The 21,266-nt window shown below is 44.3% G+C and overlaps 1 protein-coding gene across 1 annotated transcript in view; it reads right to left on the bottom strand.

The window, feature by feature from the left end:
* The window catches only part of LOC6584836, a 40,571-nt gene that overhangs the window by 4,901 nt on the left and 14,404 nt on the right, over positions 1-21,266 (bottom strand). Inside the window, exon 3 of the mRNA XM_002010441.4 lies at positions 14,265-14,302. The gene's annotated coding sequence lies outside the window, so the exon portion shown is untranslated. The remainder of the gene's footprint in view (positions 1-14,264; positions 14,303-21,266) is intronic.

Raw genomic sequence — 21,266 nt, 5'->3', positions numbered from 1 at the left:
TTAAGCTGCCTTTCTTGTCGATTCCATTTGCAATCTCTGCTGTAAATCGTGTGACTAGGCTTTTTCTAATATTCAATAAGAATATCATATCTGATGTTCTATATATCAAAGAGACTAGTAAGATCAGTTCCCTGGTAAGATCAAATGTGATCTTTTCTTTATGCATGGGGGAATACCGGAATACCGGCTTTAGATCAAAGCAAACATAAAACTTCAAATGGGAAAAAAGTCTTTCCAGGCACCCAATGCAGCTCCATCAGGGCATGGCTCGCACTCGTATTGTTTATGGAGCATAAAATTCTGTTTAATTCACTTGTTATTCAAGACTATTTCAGCTCATCAGCTCATCAGCTCAACGTGGCACTCGCAATGTATTCATTTGCATTCGAGTGCCCGCAAATGGAGATGCGGAAGTCTATTGACAGCGTTGCCATATTTGTGTGGAAAACGATGTTGTTAGCAGAGTGTCGATAACGATTAGCGATAGCAATGCCGATGAGCAGCTGGCGTTGCGTTTCAAGCATTCATTTGGCCATTCAATTTATGGTTTCTTAAACGCCCCCAATGATGGGGCTCCCTGGCTCCCCTGGGACGGACGGTCGGCATGGGCCATGCAATTATATTAACATATTCAATTCAATTTGTTTGCTTTGAACTGTCCCAGGCAAGTGGGCAGCCAGCCAAGCGCAATTATTTATACGACTGCATTTATTTTATTGCCGAGGCCAGGCCGGGCGAGGCGGGCAGCTGGGCGAGGGTCTCTCGAATGATTACAGCGTAGGGAACGTGGCTATTACAAACAATATTAACTCAGAGCGCGCGCAACGAATGCGAGCAATCGTTGCCGCCATGTCCAATTGCAGCAGCAGCAGCAGCAGCCGCAGCAGCCGCAGCAGCAACATGGCAAACATGAGCAACATTGACAACGACAACGACAACGACAACAGCAGCAGCAGGAGCAGCAGCAGCAACAAATGTATGAAATAGGTGGCAAGCAGAGGTCGCGGAATGTGTAGCGTGTTCTCAGCCAACGCGACAGCAGCAGAAGCTAAAAAAACCAGCGACAACAACAGCAGCAACAAGAGCTGCAACAGCAGCAATGGGAGCAGCAGCAGCAGCGGCAACAACTAGAACAGCAACAGCAACAAGAACTGCAACAACAACAAGAGCAACAACAGCAACAGCAGCCACCACCAGCATCGTAGGGAGTCGCCTCTTTTTTAGCTCTGTTGCTGTTGCTGTTTTTTTTTTTTTTGCCTGCTGCTAGTTCGTGTTGTACAATTGGCAATCTGCATGAGAATCCCATCTGCAGCAGCTGCGGCTGAGAATGAAATGCGTTTGAATTGCAGCAGTGCACAGGGAGCCAATTACATGGCCACAGTCGAGCGATCTGCTTGCCCAGATAAAATGCAGAGCGCATGCGTTGCGCATTTGACGTCATTGCCACCGCGTTGCCTGTTGCAACTAGCCAACTGGCAACTGGCAACTGGCAAGTGGCAAGTGGTAAATAGTAAATGGCAAGTGCTGTCTGCTGCACAGTTCACGATTTGGTTTATTTATAGTCCGAATTGAGTTTATTTTTGGGGCGTCCTTGGCTTAAGCGCAGCTCACATCTAATTTGACTTGCAACCGACAATGTGGCTGCCACATTTCTGCTGCAATTGCTGTTGGCTGTAATTGCAATTGATGTTGTTGTTGCTGTTGCTGCTGTTGCTGCTGTTGCTGCCACTTGGCACTGGTAGCTCGAATCAGCTGCTAAATGTCGCCTCTAGCTGGCAGGAAACGGCAGCTGCTGCCATTGCAACATCTCACATACATACATACAAACATATGTGCATATGTGGCGCCACGCAGCAGCACCACCGAAATGCTCCCAGTGTTTGGGCTGTGGCGCTGCTCGCACCACATTGACGCACTGGTGGGCGTTGACCAGAACCCGGAGCGTTCAATCAGTGCGAAGGCAACTAACGCTGATAAAAACAACAAGCGAATGTGCTAATGGCGAGCATACACGACATGTAGATACCCTGTAGCATGCTCTGGTGCTAATAGAGCGTGATAATATGAGGGCGAAATTCCAAGAAAATATTTCAATTATTTGATCTGTCTTAAATGGATGCACCAGCCACAGATTTCAGGTTTGTGTTTAGTGAGCAGCTGGAAGCGGCTTCAACGGAATAGTGATAATAATCGATATTTATCGATTTCGTTTAAATGGATGTATCTAGGCATGGCATCATCGCTTTCAGGCAGCGTTGCTCCTAACATAAATGAAACCCTCACTATTTATATTTATGTTATATATACTACCCCTTCTTGAATGAGTACAGGGTATAAAAAGTAAAATATGAGTGCAATATGCGTTGCTTGGCTTGTGAGCGTAAGTATGGGAATGGGAATGGGAATGGGTGTGGGTTTTCGTATTGCCACGATCATGGACAGAGCTCGGAGTATGGCTGCTTGAGTGTACTCATCCCAATCTGCTGTTGGCTCAGTTAGCTGCTGCTCGGCCTGGTCAGTGGCGCGTACTTAGTTAGATGGATGGTGTAGAGCCGGGTAACCGGCAATCAAGAAAATTGTACGCTTGCCCCCCAATGGCAATGGCAATGCCAATGTTCTGGGGGAGGCTGGGAACGGGCGCTCACTACGTTTGGCCTCGCCCTCTCTCTCTCCTTCTACCTCAACCTCTCCCTCTCTCTGTCTTTCTCCTTCTCTGTGAGCTTGGACGCCCTGTGGCTGAGCAGCAGGCAACAAGCTAAAGGTTATCATTAGGCACGTTTACTTCCTCCTCGCGTATGGCCTCTAATTACGAGGCAGCTGAGCAAGTGAATGCCACGGCCAGTTACAAGATAGTACTGGAAGAAGATGAAGTCGAAGAAGAACACGGAGAAGAAGAAGAAGAAGCAGAAGCAGAGCGACAACTACAGCAACACATGAGCAACATTAGATGAGCGTTAGAAGAAACAAAGCAAAGAGAAGGCGAAAAGAAAAGCCGTCAAAGGTCATTCCGTTAGCCCAATCAAAAAGAAATGCTTACGAACAAATGTTAAAAAGAGCCGCAAAAGAGAAGAAGAATCAAACATAAATGAATCATTATAATTGTTCATATAAAAATACCATGAAACAATACAGAACTAGCGAAAGAAGAAACGGTAAATTAGATGCCCGAAAAAAAAAAAACTGTGACAAAGCGAATGGAACAAAGCAGTGAAAGTAATAATATGCAATTAACTCAATTAAGATGAAACGAGACGACCCTCAAAAAATATATTTTGATCAAAGAAAAGAAATTTGCAAGCTTCAACGGCATTTTTGTTTGTTTGCCTTTTCTTTTCTAATCTTTTCTTCATAGATGGAAAGGCGAGAGACCAAACAGATACCAATACATACATATATACATACAAACATACACACATACTTACATATATACATACATACATACAGAGGAGTTACAGTTTTAATTGGTCTAAGCGAAGGCTTTATCACGGCTCTATAAATATAAATATCAATATCAATATGTAATTATGAGAAGCGCAGTTAGCCGACCCCTCGAGCTATTCGTGTCAATCAAATCGAATCGGGGATTCGATTTATTGTTATTGTTGTTGTATTCGGTCTTGATGTGTTTATTGAAGTGAGAGAGTGTGAAGAGTGGATAGAGATTTATGGGTTTTCAAGTAGCAGCTGAAAGCCGTCATAGGAATGCGGAATCGGAGCACTAGTTGATGTCTTGATGTAGATTGCAGTTTTGACTTTAAAATATGACTTAAATATTGGCAATTTACCCAGCACTACCAAACTGATATTCACGTGTTAGCCAACACTGCTAAGCATTTACTGAAAATTATAATTCGAATAGAAATCTTTGAAAGTCTTGAACAAAACCCTCACATGCAGCTGACTTTCCAGCTAACTCACTTCCTTTTGCTTGCTCTCTCGCTCACTCTTGCAGGCATCTCTTTCTATTTAGCTATTCTCCTTTCTTTGTTGTCTTTTTTGCATTTAGCCAACACTCGAAACTCGAGGCTTGACTCGTATCGAACATGCAAACTGTTCTAGTCGCATTCATGGCTCTCGTGTGATTGAGTGTGTGTGTGCGTGTGTGTGTGTGTTTGTGTGTGCAGACGGATGTCTGGGCCTTACACCTTTGGCGTTGCAATCGGTTCACCCCGTTGGCCGACTGTCCACTCGATTGGCGGCGGAAATGGAGGCCTTTTCATATTTTTGCAATTTGTTGTCACAACACGCGAGTGTCTAAGTGAATGAGTGCATTTGTGAATGTGCGCAGTGTCTGACCCTCTCTCTTTTACTCTATATCCCTCTCTCTCTCTATCTCTCTCTCGCACTCTGTGCGTTTATCTGCTTGTTGCAATTATGCAATTTTCAATCATCGCAGTTTAAAGATGCGCAACGTGCAAGCGTTCAGCTTGAAGCACCTGCCATAAGCTCTATGCCCCTCTCTCTCTGTGTGTGTGTGTGTGTGTGTGTGTGCATGACTTTGCGTGTGTTTCGCCTATAGACACGCCGAGTCCCAGTTCCATTGCCCCGTTTCGCAACGCAATAGAAGTGCATTGCAATAATTGCTATCGAACAATGGAGCATCGCAAAACATGTCAAGGCGCAGGCTCAGGCGCAGGCGCAGGCGCAACACCTGAACGAGCTGCCAGCTGCCAGCTGCATGCAGCAAAATCTTGCCCGACTCTGCATCTGTGTGTGTGCGTGCGTGTGTGTGTGCATGAAAATATTAAAAGTTATAATTAAAAAAGAAAAAGGAGTGAATAGATGGTAGAAAAGCGTGAGCGAAGCTAACAGCACGAAGCGATCTTTCGCTGGTGCAGCTAAATGCTCTACTCTGCCACCTGGACCACATGCATATGCCAGGTAAGTGGCAAGAATTCAGTGCAAATTAAATGCGAAATTCTAGTTGCAGGCTGGACGAAGCCGAACGGAGGCTGGATGGCCTGCGCCTCTGCTGGATAATGACTGGCAAATTGCATTAGCATTGACAGCGACCGAAACTGAGCCAAGGCTGTGACATTGCCCGAGGCTGTGGATGCCAATGGATGCGGCCCTCATCTGCCACCTGGCTCTAGCCCATCCAGCAATCCAACAATTGCGGACCATAATAATATAATTTGATGTATATGTGTTAGAGTTAATATATCAATTATAGTTAGTCAGGGATGTGGCTAAGTATGCTACCCATAATATAACATTATGTATGTTAGAGCAATGTTAGTTAATATACTAATTAATGTTAGTCAGGGATGTGGTCAAGTAGGATTCGCATCGCCTTTGGCTACGACACGACTGCATCCGCTCATTATCCCTTTACTGATAGCACCACCTGCTTCCTATATGGCCTCATATCAGCAAATCAAGTACTACACATTTTAATGGAATTTATATTTAATTAAAATTTTAAATCTCTTGTTGAAATGATAGCAAGTATTATACAATAAAAATTAAAAAAATATTTATAAATAAATAAAAAACAATATGAACATAAATTTAATAAATAATTTAGTAGTACATTGTATATTATAATATTTTCATGTATGATCTAACAAATAATTCCAAAGAAATTGCGCGAAAAAAAAATGACTTAGAACACAAACTTGTGTGCTAGATGCAGCTCTACTCTTTCTCTCTCTCTTTCTCCCTCTCACTCTCTCTCACGCTATGTCTTTTCATATGTGTATGCTATTAAATGCCGTTACTAATTTGTAAAGTTGACACCCACTTAAAAACGAGTCCAGCTCTGGATTCCATCCCCATCGCTGGCATCAGGCGCTGCACATTATGATTGAAAGAGAAACAGAAACGGGCTGCCTGGCTGCTTGTCATGGACAATGTGGCCTGACCGGGATGTGCCACAGGTGTTGCATCTGGCAGAGGCAGTGGCAGTGGCAGCAGCGTTCAATTTAGTGGCCAGCGCTGCGAATTTTATGCCAAAAGTGCAAATCGAAACCGAAAAAAAAACGGCTAAATAAAATAAAACTGGCCGGAAAAAAGAGGCGCAGAGAAAGGCGCTGGACCAGGTACGCGGCTGGCTGATTGCCTGCCGCTGGCCAAAGCTATTTATGTTTGTGTGTGCACTGCTATTGTGGCTTAGAACCGGAAATTTATTGCATAACAAGTTGATATCACATGCTAGCCTGAACTGAGCTGAGGATGTGGCCAGGCTCAGGCTCAGGCTCAGGTTCAGGCTCAGCTCGAGCTTGAGCACCGCCTGCCCCAAGGTTGTTTAGCCACACTTAAGAAATAGGGATACGGGCAGCAGCCGCTGATAGATGGATCAGTGGCAGAGAGAGATAGAGAGGGGGCTAGCAGGAGGCGGAGGGCTGGCCTGGTCTGGGCTAAGCATATTTGAAAGTGCATCGCGCGTTCGACTGATGCAGGCGCAAGATATGCGGGCAACAAAATGCTAAAAAACGGGTGTGGCATTGCCCACGCTGCGACGACGACGACGACGACGCTGACTGCGACTGCGACTGTTAGGGGCACTCGATGTTGGGTCACACATTTCATAAATTCTTCTTGGAATGGCCAACAGATTGTCTGCAGCATGCAAATGCAGCTGTCAGCGCGAGAAAGAGAGAGATATACTGACAGGGAGTGAGAGGGGGGACAGCGAAAGCGAGATGGGTAGCTGGCATTGTGGGTGTGGAGGAGCGCACAATCGATCGTTCAATTGTCTGGGCGCATGTTTGGCAACTTGATTCCGATCAGCTGTGTGGGCCGCGGCTCATTCGTGGAAGCGGCAGCCAGCACGACTCCACGCCGCGCCGCTGCCACAGCCAGCTTGGCCAGCTTGGGTACGCGGAAGTTATGCCACAAAAAGCCATTAGCCAGCAGCAGCAGCAGCAGCAGCAGCAGCAGCAGCAGCAGAGGCAACAAAGAACAGGAGTCATTAGAGCGCATTTGAGTTGCGGAATGCGGCAAACGAAGATGCAGCTGACAGGGGGGTGGGCTAGATGAGCACTTGTGGCAGTTAGGGCAAGCTGTGCTGCAAGTGGTGCAAGTGCAGCGTTGCATGATTTATGGCAATTATGATGATGACGCGGCTTCAATGCGCTCACAAATTACAATTAATTGCAAACGCTGACCCCAGCCCAGCACAGCCCACGACAATGCTGCCGCCGCCTCCTGCCCCATCTGCCCCCCATTGGGGCCAACAAGTGGAACGCATGTTATGACAGGCCATTTGATCTATTGAACCAATGCACAGATCAGCCAACAAATGAAAGTGATTAGCGGCGGAGTGCTCCCAGTAAACGAAACGAAATGAATGTTCAGGTACATGAAAGAGCTGCCTTTGTAACTGGGCAATGTGATAATTGAGTAAGTATATTATGAAGTGCAATGAAATATGTTCAAAGATCTCAAAGAGTTGGCTCTGTAACTGGCTAATGCATCATATTACCTGGCTAAGCACTTAACAAAAAGAAGGCTATTTTAAGAAGATTTACAAGGGAATTTTACGTGGGTTGGAAGTTCTTCTCACGCTGCTTTCGGCTCTTTGCAACACTGTTTTCCAGCACTATTTCAGCTGCTATCAATACCATTTTAGAGATGCACTTGCAATGAATATGAATAATAACTATGAATAATGAATATGAATAAATATGAATAATAAATATGGAAAGCTCTTTCAGGCAGCTTTCAGCTGTATGGATTAATTCAAGCTTTTAGTGTATTAGTTATATATAGAGAGATAGAGAGAGAGAGAGTGAGATTCCTAATTAGCTTTCTGTAAGCCTGAAGCTTGACTGACAGTGATACATCAATAGTGAAAGCTTTAAGCTTTCAGATTTGATGTGTTTACAGATTAAAGTCTGATATGCTGCAGTCTTAAAATCAGTCTTTAATCTATTAACTCGAATTAAAGCAGCTTTATGCTTTCACTCAGCATCAGGCTGGACTGGATTTGCTCTTTGTGCTCCGCAATTGAGATCAGTCTGCATGAAGCTTCAAGTGACTTCAATGAGACTTTAAGCCAGCCAGTCAGGCAGCTAAATAAAGCTCATCCCAGCGCCTCTATATATAAAGAATCCTATACATATCGAATTGTACAGCATGACAGCTTGTTATGATAGACTGAACTATGTTATCTTATCTGCTGGAGCAGGCAGTTGCTGGGCTGTTGGCTTGTTGCTTGTTTGTTCTGTGAGCGTGTATTTTTAGCCGAGGCATTGGCTCATTACAACAAGCCCTGACACTTTACCAGCTGCAACAGTTGCTGGCGCTATACCAGCAGCAGCAGCAGCAGCAGCAGCAGCAGCAGCCGCTGCAACAGCTCATTAAAAATTGTTGCAATTTAAAGTTGTGGCGACCTATTTTTAAATGCAAAACTCGCGCGGCCGCACGACAAGACAATCAGGACATGGAAATAATTGAATGCGCCATGGCGCAACAGGGAGAGAGAGAATGAGAGAGAGAGAGAGAGAGAGAGAGGGAGAGAGAAGCTGTGTAAGAACGGCAACTTTGGCATTGCTAAAGATGCCACATGAAGATGACCAATTTGCTTGCAACATGGCAACATGCCACAGCAAGCAGCAGAGGCAGCAGCAGCAGTCAGCCAACTCGATAAGCAAATGCGACCAACTGTGCATGTGTGTGTGTGTGCTACTAAGTGGCCCATTGTGGCTCATTTCGCAGTTGCAATTTTAAAAACCAGCATTTAATTAAACCACAGCGGGATAGAGGGCGAGCCGCAAGGCAGGGGGCATGAGGCATGAGGCAGGAGGCGGGAGGCGGGAGGAGATGCTTGCGGATCGGAGCTAAATGCCGCACGTGACGCTGCAACTGGCAGTGGAATGGAATGCCATGTTGCATGCTGAATGATTGTGCATGTTTCGTATGTGTTGTGTTTGCCAAGAATTATGTTCTGTGTGATTTTGATGGCATTTTACACACACACATATATATACACTCATACACACACATGCACACTCACACCTTCCTCATTTGCGGCTTGAAAATGTAGCACGCAACGGGGCAGAGTGAAAGAGGCAGCTAGTTGAAGCATGCGCCGCATTTGATTAAGTCAATGGTGCGAAAGCAAAGTCAACAGACAAACTGATTGATCGACTAACAGATGCCCTGTAAGTATAGCCACTCATATGAATATAATATAGTTCAGTTCATATTCAATATTAAAGCAGTATATGTATGTTTTCTGCATAAGATTGCTCTTCATATTCGAAAAGTTATACAACTATCTATCTAGCTATATATACTATATACTATCGATCTAGATATAGTCTAGACTTTCGCTAAGGTTATTTTTTGATACCCTCCATTTGCTGTTCACTTCCTGCATAAACTCTCCATTTAAAGGGTATTCTCTATGGGTGTACTCTTCATTTACAGGGTATTCCCTATGGATGTAATGGCATGCAGAACACGCTGTGGCATGATTGATCGCAGCAACACTGTTGTCATTTGCCAATGTGTTTGCCTAAACATTAATAACAACACTCGGGTTGCAGCTGCTGTGGCAAACGAAAGACTTAGGCAAGAAACTTGCGCTGATTTATATATGCACAGCTTTTCTTTTCTTTTTTTTTTTTCTGCACGTTAAATGTTTTGATGGTCAACTATGCAGCTGCTGCTGGTGTTGCCGTTGTTCATCATTTATTACAATCAAATGGAAATTGCTCTGGCTGTTTGCAGCAGCAGCAGCAGCAGCGGCCACTGTTGCTGGGGCTGCTTCATTAGGCAGCTATTAGGCTTTAATGACCAGAGCGAACAAAAAGATGAGCGTGGCTGGGGAAGATTAAGCGCCAAGATCAATGGGTGCGTCGTTTGGCACCTAAAAATTGTTGCTGCTGCTGCTCTGCCGCTGCCGCTGCTGTTGCTGTTGCTGTTGCTATTGCTATAGCTGTTGGGCCCTAACTGTATGTGCTATTAGGCAAATCGGCTTAGAAAGCCAATGTCAGCAATTGGAATTGCTGAAAAAGAAATTACGGGCATTTGTAACAATTATTTGCCATTATCAATGAAATGTAATGAAATGAAATGAAATGAAAGCGCCGCTCGCTCAAATAAAAAACATGCCAAAGCGTGGCCCGCCCCTTGCGCCTTGGCCGCTTGTGGCCCCTGACCCTGCTTGACGTTTTTAGCCGAATTAAAAGAAAGCGGGAAAAATCCAATAAGAAAATTGAATGTGCTCGTAATGTGCGTAAATTGAGAGCTACAAAGGGGGAGACAGCGGAAGAGCGAGAGCGACAGCGAGAGAGTCAGGCATGTAGACTGTAGAAGCAAGCGGAAGAGGGTGACTGAGAAACAGAGAAAGAGAGAGAGAGAGAGAGAGAGAGACAGAGAGACAGACGCTGCGACTGCATGAATGAGTGTTATTTGTTTAAGTTGTCTTTAACAGCTTGAGGCCGTTGCCGTTAGTTGACCTGGTTAAGCGCTTGAGATAAGCGTTAGAATACAGCAACAACGGAAATCAGGTAACAACAACATCAGAAGCAGCAATAGCAGCAGCAGCAGCAACAGAAACAGCAACAGCAACAGCAACAGGGCAACAGGCAACTAAAGATCTTTGAGAAATGACTACATAACTCAGTCGCAATCGCAGTCGCTGCAGTCGCTGAGAGCAGACAGGCGATCAGCCAAGCGATAGCAACAGTTGTTGCAGCTTCAAATTGTTATTGCTGTTTGCTGTTGTTGCTCTCTGCTGTTTGCTGCTGCCCATCACAATGGGATTTCGATTTGAATTGGGCAGCAAATTGTTGCCACGAAAGGTCGCCACATAATCCGCAGCAGCTACGCACGTAGCAGCGTGGCCCGGGAAACCCAGGCAGCCCAAACAGCCCAGGCACTGCGGCATCAACTGGGCAGGGAATAAGTGGACGAACGCGACTGCCAGGGCTGTCATTAGGCGCATCATCATCATCATCATCATCAGACGGCTGATCATCATGATTTGATCGGGGCTTAATGATAATGCATTTGGCATTTTGTTTGCTCAATTCTCGTGAGGCTGCTGCATAGACGCAGCATCTTAATGACGCACAATTGCTGAGGACAACGCTGAAGATATGCAGAGCTTGGGCTGAGTTTCTTTGCAAATCGGCTCGCTAGACTCCAGACTCTAGACTCCTAACTCTATAGAATGCTGACACTTTCTGTACTTTTGCTGTCTTTTTTATTGAAGCGAACTTCATAGTTTGCCGGAAATGATTTTCTTATTATGTGTTTTTCTCACTCTCTAGTTTCACTGTCAAGTGCGTACAACACTTATCGATGAATAGACTACATGCATTTATCGATAGGTTCCTTACGCCTCGGCTTCAACTCTTAATTCCAATGAACCGGCTAAAGAGCAAGAAATTTACAACTCAATTTAATTCACCTCTCGACTCATAAGCCCATCCATCCTTCAAGATAATTCGACAATTGCTACATCATAATCTAACAACTTCATTCGATAGATCAATCAACTCGATGAGAGCTATCGATAAATGCTTGCTCACTTGCACTCAACGATAAGCATTTCAAGCAGCACTCAATCAACGTCCGAGCAAACATTTATCGCCGCACTAATCGATAAATTAACGCAATGTCGGCCAGAGTCACTCGTTCCAGTTGGCACTCGGCCCAGTTGGCGCAGGTGTCAAGATAGCGACAATTGATCGCTGAGAAAGTGCGTTGGCTGGAAAGTGCTCGAGCTGTAGCTGCTGCTGACTCTTTCTCTTTTTATTTTTTTTTTTATTGACAGCGGCGTGTTGCAGTTGCAGCGATTAGAAGCCAGCATACACACACACACACGCATACAGCGACAGCAAGCTACCAAAGGCGGTCACATCACATGGAAGTGGGCCAAGTTCTGTGTCGGCGTTGCCAACTCACACACACACACACACAAACATACTCAAGTGGAAGAGAGTCTTTGGTTCGCTGTCAAGATTCGGGTTGAGTCGAGTTGCCTGGTCATGCAAATTCGTAAGTGTTTCTGGGTCAGCCGGATATACGAGTGCATTTTCGGCTGTTGAGTTTTCTTTTAGCCGGGCGCCTCATTTGGCATTTGACGCGATCTTGACGGCCAAATCAAACCAGTTTCGTGTGCAGCATGCGCAGCGCTGATTGAGCCGACTTCCCTCGCCCTCTCCCCCAATTCACAGCTCCATGCCCTAAGCCCAAGCCAGCTGGCTGTCAGTCAGCAAATGAATTTTTGCGGTCAAGCGCTGTAGCTGGCGCTGTGCATATATTTATCGATAATTCAGCTATATATATAGCTTAGAGAAAATGTAATTATTTATTTAATTAAAAAATGTAATTATCTAATTAGACTTTAGAGACATTTCTTTGCATGGAATTCTTCTCAGTTGTTAAGCCTATATATGATTGAATCTTGTGATTTTATCGATTATCGATTTGTTCTTATTACATTTTCAAGAAGTTTACATTAGAAATTGAAGAAAAAATCCTTTATATATTAAATTTGTATACATATCGGTGAAATATCGATCATATATCGATAACATATCGATATATGCTTGTAAGTTTTTTCTGTACTTTTCATACTTCTTTTAAAAGTTTCATATATTTCTGTTGTTGTTATGTTTATCGATAGTTTTCCATGTCGTAGCGGTTATTTTTACAACCCAATTGCGGTCATTCAATTTGTTCAGTCACCTTAACATTTCGCTGCGGTTTACCCCACCTGCCCCTGTATTTCTTTCTCTTTCTCACTCTCTCGCTCTCGCTCACTTGTTGAAAGTCAAACATTTTTTTGCTCTTTGCTCTGATTTTCACTTCAGCTGGCATTTCTTTTGGCTTAGTTTTCTTTTATTTTCTTTTTAGACTCTAATTGCCAAGAGTCTTGTTTATTTATTTATTTTTTTCTTGTAAATTTGTCGCTTGGCTTTGTTTGCTTTGGCTCTGGCTCTGGCTGTATGTGGAGCAGAGCAACATAGTTAACCTGTGTCGCTGCCACACTGCCACTCGCTTGTTGTCTCTCTCACTCCTCCTTCTATCGCTATCTCACTCTCGTTCTGCATATAAAGCACAACGTGCGCTGTCAAAAGGTTTCTATTGAACCTTTCGGCTCACATTTATTGAAATTTTCTTGTCGCTTGAGAACTTTTCATTTTCATTTTCATAGGCTGTGTTGTTGTTGTTATTATTGTTGTTGTTTCTGTTGCTGTTATTGTTGTACATTTATAATGCGCATCGCTGTTGGCACGACCTCAGACAATTTCTGGCCGCGGCAACACGGCGCTGTGTACCAATTTTTAGTTCCAATGCTTGGCTCATTCACATGCCACTCAGCTTGGCGGGCCGAGAGAGGAGCGGGGGGAGCGCGGAGGCGAGGCGAAGTGGGGGCAACAACATTGGCCGGGATCGTGGCTTCAAATTCATTGGCATGCCAACATGTGCTGCTCCGGCCGTTGTCATATGCCCACTGCCCGCCGCCTGTCGTCCCCCCTGCCGCCCACCGTCCAGACTTTGGTTTATTTAGCACTTGGCTGCACTGCTACTGCCGCTGCTGCCGCTGCTGCTGCTGTTCCTTGACAGTCGCGACTTTTTTTTTGTTTTGGTTTTTTTTTTTATCCAACACATATTCGCGTACATGTTCCAAATGTCTCAAACAAGGCCTGTCCGTCGCTTCGTTCGTGCAAACGTGCTCGACATGCACAGAATTCAATAAATAAAATGATTTCGGTGAAAGCGAAGCGGGCATAGAACGAACCACAGCAGAAGTCGTGTCGTCGCTAATGGCCAAGACAGCGCCAGGAAAGCCCAACAGTCCAACACCAACGGTCCCCCAACACCCCTTCAACAACGCCTCGGCACAGCTTGGGTCATAAAGACTTTGCATAGCTATGCATTGCTGTCGATTTTCGCTAACGTTTTCCCATTATCTACGAGTCGTTAAAGCGACCGACAGACGGAGAGAGAGAGAGAGAGAGATGGTGACGCATATCCATCAAGATGTTAAATGAGTTATGTGCATGGTAATGCATGGCGACACAAGTGAATCAAGTGAATCATAAATTCGCTTTGCTCTCCAATTAATTGTCGCGAAACAAGCGGCGCAAATCAATGAAATTGTTGAAAGTGAAAGAAAAAGGTCGAAAGAGAGAGAGAGAGAGAGAGAGAGAGAGAGAGAGGGACAGAAAAAATAACAAATAAAAAAATTAACGAAAATGAAATGCGAAACATGCAAGAATAATAAATAACTTAAGTCTTTTTTCTTCCCATTTTTGCGTTTTCATTTTTCTGTTTTTTTTTTTTTTTTTTGATCTTACCTTTTTTTTTGCACAGAAATTTGCTTTCGTTGTAGAATCTGAAAGTAAAAGCAAAAGTTGTTGAACAGGTTAATAATAAGCGAAAATTGATGGACAGCCAAAGAGTTTAAAGAAACTTCGGTTGGCTGCGGCAAAAGCCCGAAGAAAACCGAAGCTATAGCTTGATAGGGCAGATCTTAGATATCAGATATATGAATGTATGTCTAGCTGAATGTAAGCTCCTAGTGATATGAATTTATGCTGAGCTGAAGCTGAACAAAATGTTATTAGATTATTTGATAAATGATCTTTCGCCAGCTGCATTAGACGGCGCGTTTGTCGCTTAAGTCATTTGTTTGCCGGTTTCTCTACGTTTCCTCTGGAGCTCTTCCTTTTGTGGCAGCCGCTTCTTCGGCTCTAATAAGATCATAAAATGGAAAACAACAGCAAATTGGCATAATAAAAGCATGAGCATGAAATTAAGCTAAAGCCCGCACCATTCTGCCCAGTTACAGTTACTGCTTCTTTCTTCTTCTGCTGTTTTCTGTTGTTTTTTTGCTTCAGGGCAAACGCGTATCGCTTCAGTGTCGTGGTAAATTACCGTTACCTAATGACACACGACACGTACCAGAACGCGGCTGCGCGGCGGAGAGCAGAGGGTACGGCATATGGGGTATAGAGGGCGCTGGCCCGCTTCCAAACGTGCCGCAGACCCCGGCGATGAGATAAGCCTCACAGCAAAAGCCACAGAGCCAGAGACAGAGCCACAGCAGCTGAACAGCAGCGGCTAGAAGCAAAAGCCGCCGCTGTTCAGCTGCTTGGCCAGAATCATAATGGAGCTGCGCATAGTGAAAGTTAATTGAATTGCCTGCCTTCTGCCTTATGCCTTCTGGCTGCCTACTCAGTTGGCCATCAGAATACATAGAAGCTGACGGTTATTAGTTGCTCGAGTGGAGTTCCTCGAGTTCTCGAACCAGCTCAATTGTTATGCTGACTCTGATCAGAGCCGATTGGCCTGGCCTTTGCCAGCACAATCCGTAAAGAAGAAGCTGCGTGATATTTGACGTCGACTCAGTTTACATATGGATCGAGCTCAGTTATGGCAAATTGAACTAGTTCCATGCAAGATCTAGCTTGGGACTAACTAGAGTTAGTCTAGATATAGTTTTAATGGACGGCTAGATTCTGAGTTAGCTCATAAATGATTCAGTCCATATTAAAATAAGATTCTATAATATTGATATTTTAAAATATTTCCAAGTGAACATATTTATATCTAGTTCATAAAGTTTTGAAATTCTTCTAAATGTTATTTTTCATTAAAAGATTCCGCATTTGAAATTTGGGAAGTCCAATATACATATTTATATAAAATTTATTTATTTATTTAATTTTTTTTTTTTTATAGCATTTTTCAGCTAGTTAGATTTATCGTTAGGCTCATCGCTGCTGTGGTTCGTGTAAGTTTCATGGAATTGTGTAGATGTCTAGCTAGATAGATTAATTTTCAAGAAGTTCTGTGCGGACATCTACAGTTATTCATTGGCTTTGTGTGGATCCATACGATATTTTGATCTGTTTAGATCTGCCACAATATATCCTGAGCCCAGTTGGTTCCCATTGAATCGCAGAGAGTTCTGTCAATCTCACAGTTCTGCTCAGTTCAGTTCCAGCTAATCTAGGCTGGCATATTCTTGCGTCTTTCCGCTATGCTCCAGTGTCTAAGCTAACGGCTTTATAAACTTATAAATCCCGGGAAAACGAACAATGTTTAACGCATAATCAGCTCGGGCGAATCTGGCAAACAGGCCCAGTTTCACGCTAACTTTGAGCTCTGTAACCGAATTGCGTTCGCTTCGCATAAATTGTTCCCGCTGCCCAGCAACGGGCACTTTGCAGCTCTTTATAGTAAACAAAAAGGAAATGTATATATATACATATATTTGTATGTATGTATGTGTATGCGGCAAAAAAATTGTTATGCATGGCAATTTTCCATTTTGAAGCCTCTGCGTTTTAATGCCATGAATTACATTTGACTCGCAGTTCTTGGCCTCGTCCAGACGCGGGCCAGCCTCTCTGCATTGTTGTGGCCAGCAGAGCAGGGGTGGGCGGCAGGGCCAGAGCCAAAAGTGAAATATTTTAAACACCACCGAGTAGCTATGAGTACGTGCCGCTCAGTGCAAGTGTGTCTGTGTGTGTGTGTGTGTGAGATGATATCTAAGAACCCAAATGGTCTTAGCCAGCTGCTCTTCTTCTGCTACTCCTGCTACTCGAATGCCATACCAAGTGCCAGCGCTTGGTGTTGCAGTGTCAGTTTTGCATCTGTAAACAGAGCGAAACGTGGCCAAAACTCACACACACACATACAGACACACATTTATACAGAAGTATAGTTGGCAATTGCAGTTGCAGTTGCAGTTGCAGTTGCAGTTGCAGTTGCATTTGGCAGTTGGGCGTGGACGCGCTGAACAGATTTGCATAGCTACAGCTACAGCTACAGCTGGGGCCTAACGGGGCCCAACCTTTTACCGACCTCAAGGTATTTGGTTACCTTATGCAAATTCAGCCAGCAAATTCATGGGCATTGCCCAACGGATATGGACTATGCGGTTATTACCATTTATAGCGTTCAGCCACGGCTATGAACCGTAGCTGAATGCCAACGGGCCAAGTGCAACTGCAGCAGATATCCGGATACCAGATACCAGATTCCAGATACCAAGGGCTGCTGCATACAGATTCCGAGCAGAGCTAAAACATTTCTATTGCTTCTGCTGGGCCAAGTGCCTTGGCTCCAACACTTGTGAAGGATATGCTTCAGGCTCAGATTAAATAGAGGCTGAGTCAATCAGCTGATTCATATTTGATGCTGTTGATGATATACATATACATATACACTCACACATACATATATGTATATACTAAACCTATGTATATATATCTGTTTCCATATCTAACTATTCATACTTGGCTCAACTGCGTGCAAGCAGGCCCCCACTTTAATTCGGAATCTATAGATAGCTCTGCGCATATTGTGTGTTCCAGCCAAAGGTTCAATTGAGTGACCCTGCCTCGCCTGCTCCTGCTCCGGCGCTGCCTCCCTTGAGGCCTGTTTGTGTTGTGCTGCTGGTGCAACAGTTGCTCTTGTTAACCCCGAGAGAGAGAGAGGGAGAGAGAGGGAGAGAGAGGGATAGAGAGGGATAGAGAGATATGTGGAGTGTCTTGTTGCACATCCTATAGCAAGCAGACAACAGCTAGCGAAATCCTGTACTGGCCTGGCAGGAGCAACAGCAACTCGACACCAAATGGTCGCCATTATCCAAATGGCTGACATGCAACGACATTGATGATGTAGTTCTCTAACCAGTGACCAGCCCAGCCTCACATCTCCTACCTCTCACACACATACACACACACTCTAACTGGCAGCTCCTCCAGTTGCCAGTTTTGGTCTTGTTGCTTGGTTGTTTGGTCTGTTCTAATTGCTGTTTGCCTCGTGTTTTAGCTCGTTCGGTTTGGGGGATTTGCCTCTGCCCCTCTCTCTCTCTGTGTGTGTGTGTGTGTGTGTGTGTCGCTGGGGTGTTTAACTGCGATTTGAGTCACGTTTCATTACTCGTGATGCCAGACAGTAATCACTTGATTTTCCAGCCATTTGCCGGCCTGTTTTTGGTGTTGACTCTGCCAAAGACAAAGCTGCGGCCAGAGTAGATGCCAGAGTCACGTCCAATTTGATTTTGTTTCTCTTCTTCTTCCACTTCTTTTTTTTTTTGGTTAGCTGTTTGCTACCACTCTACGTAGCTTGTTAGTCGGACGACTGGCCTATGGCAAATTCTAATTTGGTTCTCTGTCTTTTATTTTATTTTATTTTATTCTTTTTTTTTTTTTTTTTGTATATGCTTTGATCTCGTGACGCTTGTCATTGCACTCGAGACGGACGCTGATCTTCATTTGCGCGCCATGTACGCGACAGGGACTCGGCGGGGCGGGAGCTGGAGCCATGATAATCAATTAACCCTGGCCAAATGGGCAGCCTGGATGGCCTGAGCAGCTGCAGCTGAAGAGGGAACTTTGATATCGAGTCATTTCGCATTTGGTTTGTGCTCTTTTGACGCTTTGTCTTAGACCTGATTGCGGTTCGGGCTTTTACGTGTTGCTGCTGCCATTGGCGATTTTCAATTTCGCATCGCGGTTAACCTCAAAACACGGCCAGCCATTAGCAGTGCATGAAGGCATCTAACAATCCAGACAACATCGCACTCGCACTCGCACTCGCACTAGAAATCGCGAAATGCGATACTTGTTCTGGCATAGAGCTGCGAGTTCTGCTTTTCTATTGCTTTGTCTTTGTCTCCTCCTCTTATCATTTCTTCTCTATATAGGTAAGGCTTTTCAGTTGGATGAAGTTTTCTACGTTCACGTATCTATGACATGCTGGGAGAAATCGCAAGAAACTAATTTCACATGATCCACGGTCGACGATCTTCAGCTTCAGATCGATTTACAAGCCGCAGATATTTTAATTATCATTATAATTACACAGAACCAAGCTCGACATGGGAAAAGAAGCTATTGTACGAGTATGCAGGGGAAAAGACAGAATACGAGTATTCCAATAGACATTCGAGCTATATTGGAGACTTTTATAAGTTGTTCAGAGAGATGTAAATATAAGTAAATAAATACTATTTGTGAAGCTAGCGATGTGTGCGTGAGCAGTCACGAAAAATGCATTTAAGCACATATTTACCGCAATGAACCGACCAACAATTGTAATTTAAGTTTATAAAATTCCCAAACAACTTGCGAGCTGCATCTTCGCTGGGACTTGGCTGGGGCACGTATCAAAGATTTGTTTTGGGCTTTGCTGCTTATTTTTTCCATTATTTTGGGAAAGGCGACAGAGTCGGCAGCTGGCCGTGCGGCTAAGTAGGTTAATTTTGACCGGTTTGTGGCAACTGGCAAACGCCATTTGGCTAACAACTGCAGCAGTTGCAGTTGCAGTTGCAGTTACTCCTGCTGATTGACTGCTGAGCTGGGCTGCCTTATTAGCCGTCTACTCTTTTATTTTTCCTCTATCTATTTAATGAAGCAACAAAGCGCTGCAACAACTGCTCTAACGATGCAAATGTCAACGTGGCTGGCCCCAGCTCCTCGAATCTTGTCGATCTTCGATCAGCTATCCTCAATCCTTGCCCTGCGCTGACATTGAATTCCTCTATCGCAGTTCGTTGATCTCGTTAATGCCGGCTAAACAGAACCTTGGCCACCAACAGCCAGCCAGCCAGCCAGTCAGTCGGTGTATTGATAGATGCAATTACATATACATAAATACACACACACACGTACACATTTAGTTGAGCTGGCGCACATAGATGCGACTGTATGCAAATGAGACGCAGTCATTGCATTGTCAGTCTATTTGAAGTGCTTGTGTGTAAGTGTGTGTGTGTGCGCGTGTGTGTGTATGACATTTTCTGAAACTTTGAAAATGACAGCTGAGCTGCTGCTGCACTTCCTTTTCGGGCCTCACTCAATACCATTGAAGATGCTCCAACTCTCTCGACAATTTCTACATTGCAAGTGGCTAACGGGAATATGGTCATTATACTGGAACTGGAACTATCAATATTTACGAAATCTGAATCAATTTGCCATTGATAAATATTTAATACAATCTGATTTAATATGCATTTCTCTCACATTGATCTATTTGATTTACAATAATATTTTCAACCTTAAATATGCATACTTTTACTTCCAATTGTGTTTTTCTAATTCCTTTATATAACAGTTTCTTCATATATATATCTTTCACTTTGATCGCTTTACAGCTTCTATATGAATGGATTCTTCTTTTTTCTGTTGGCTTCTTTATAAGCTTCTCCCCCTCTCCTGCTCCCTTATTGACTCTTTGTAAATGGATTTCGAATGACAACGTGTGCTGGCTATAAATGATTCAGACAGGTTCTAGTTAATATTATAATCAGTGATCGTAAACATTTTCGTGCTACAGCCAAGCCACAATCGATTAACAGATTTCCTGACGGTTTCATTCTCCCTCTGTCTGTTTGTCTGCTTGTTCGTCTGTCAGTTTGGACAGTTGCCTGGGTGCTAAGTGCGTTTTGGTTCTCCATTGATTTATAAACATCGACTGCATGGATCACTCAATAAGCTAGCTCCGACACTTTTCGACTGGGTCAGGGGTTGAGGCAAGGCAAGGCAGGGCAGCGCAAGGCAGGGCAGGGCTCTGCAGATCTATTTGCATATATAAATATATATATAAACATAGATATATATGTATATACTTGGAGCTTTGTATGTGGCGCACCATAAAAGGCCGCCTGGGCGAGAGTTTCGAGTTGAAGCCAAACAAAAGGTAACAATCTTAACTGGCCAGCCCAGCCTCGTTTGGCATGGCCTTAACTGGAGAGCTGCGGAGCTGCAGACCTGAAGAGCTATAGGCCTGAAGAGACGTGAGCTGAACTCGAAGCCATTTGGTGTTGTCGCCGTTGCCAGTTGCCAATTGCCAGTTGCCAGTTGCCGGTTGCGTGTTATCTCTGGGGCCGCCTTTAGCATAAAACATAAATAGCGACTGCATTCAAATGAGTCTGACAAACAAACTAAACCAAAGCAACAGCCATGGCCACAACAACGTTCACATCCACATCCACATCCACGTCCACGTCCACGTCCGCGTCCGCGTCCGAGCTGCAGCCGCATCCATGTCCACATCCACGTTCACGTCTCTCGAATATGGCGCGGGGAAAAAGAATGAAAAATGCAAATACATGCACACACAAAAAAAAAGAAGAAAACAGAGAAGAAACAACAACAAAAAACTGAAAAGAACCGAATGCCATGGAGCACTGGACAGCAGTGAGCCTCGGCAGGCTGAGCGTTTGGTTTGGCGGCCGCGTGGGCGCTGCATGTGCCACAAATGGCAACGCAAATGCCGCACACTGTGCAAAAAAAAAAAAAAAGAAAAGGGAAAAACAACAACAAAAGAGCGAAGCTATTAAT

Source organism: Drosophila mojavensis, unplaced genomic scaffold (genome assembly GCF_018153725.1).
Source record: "Drosophila mojavensis isolate 15081-1352.22 unplaced genomic scaffold, ASM1815372v1 contig_136, whole genome shotgun sequence".
In the NCBI taxonomy this organism is placed as follows: domain Eukaryota; kingdom Metazoa; phylum Arthropoda; class Insecta; order Diptera; family Drosophilidae; genus Drosophila; species Drosophila mojavensis.
Note: the sequence above shows the minus strand (reverse complement) of the source record. Positions and strands in the feature narration are given on the sequence as shown.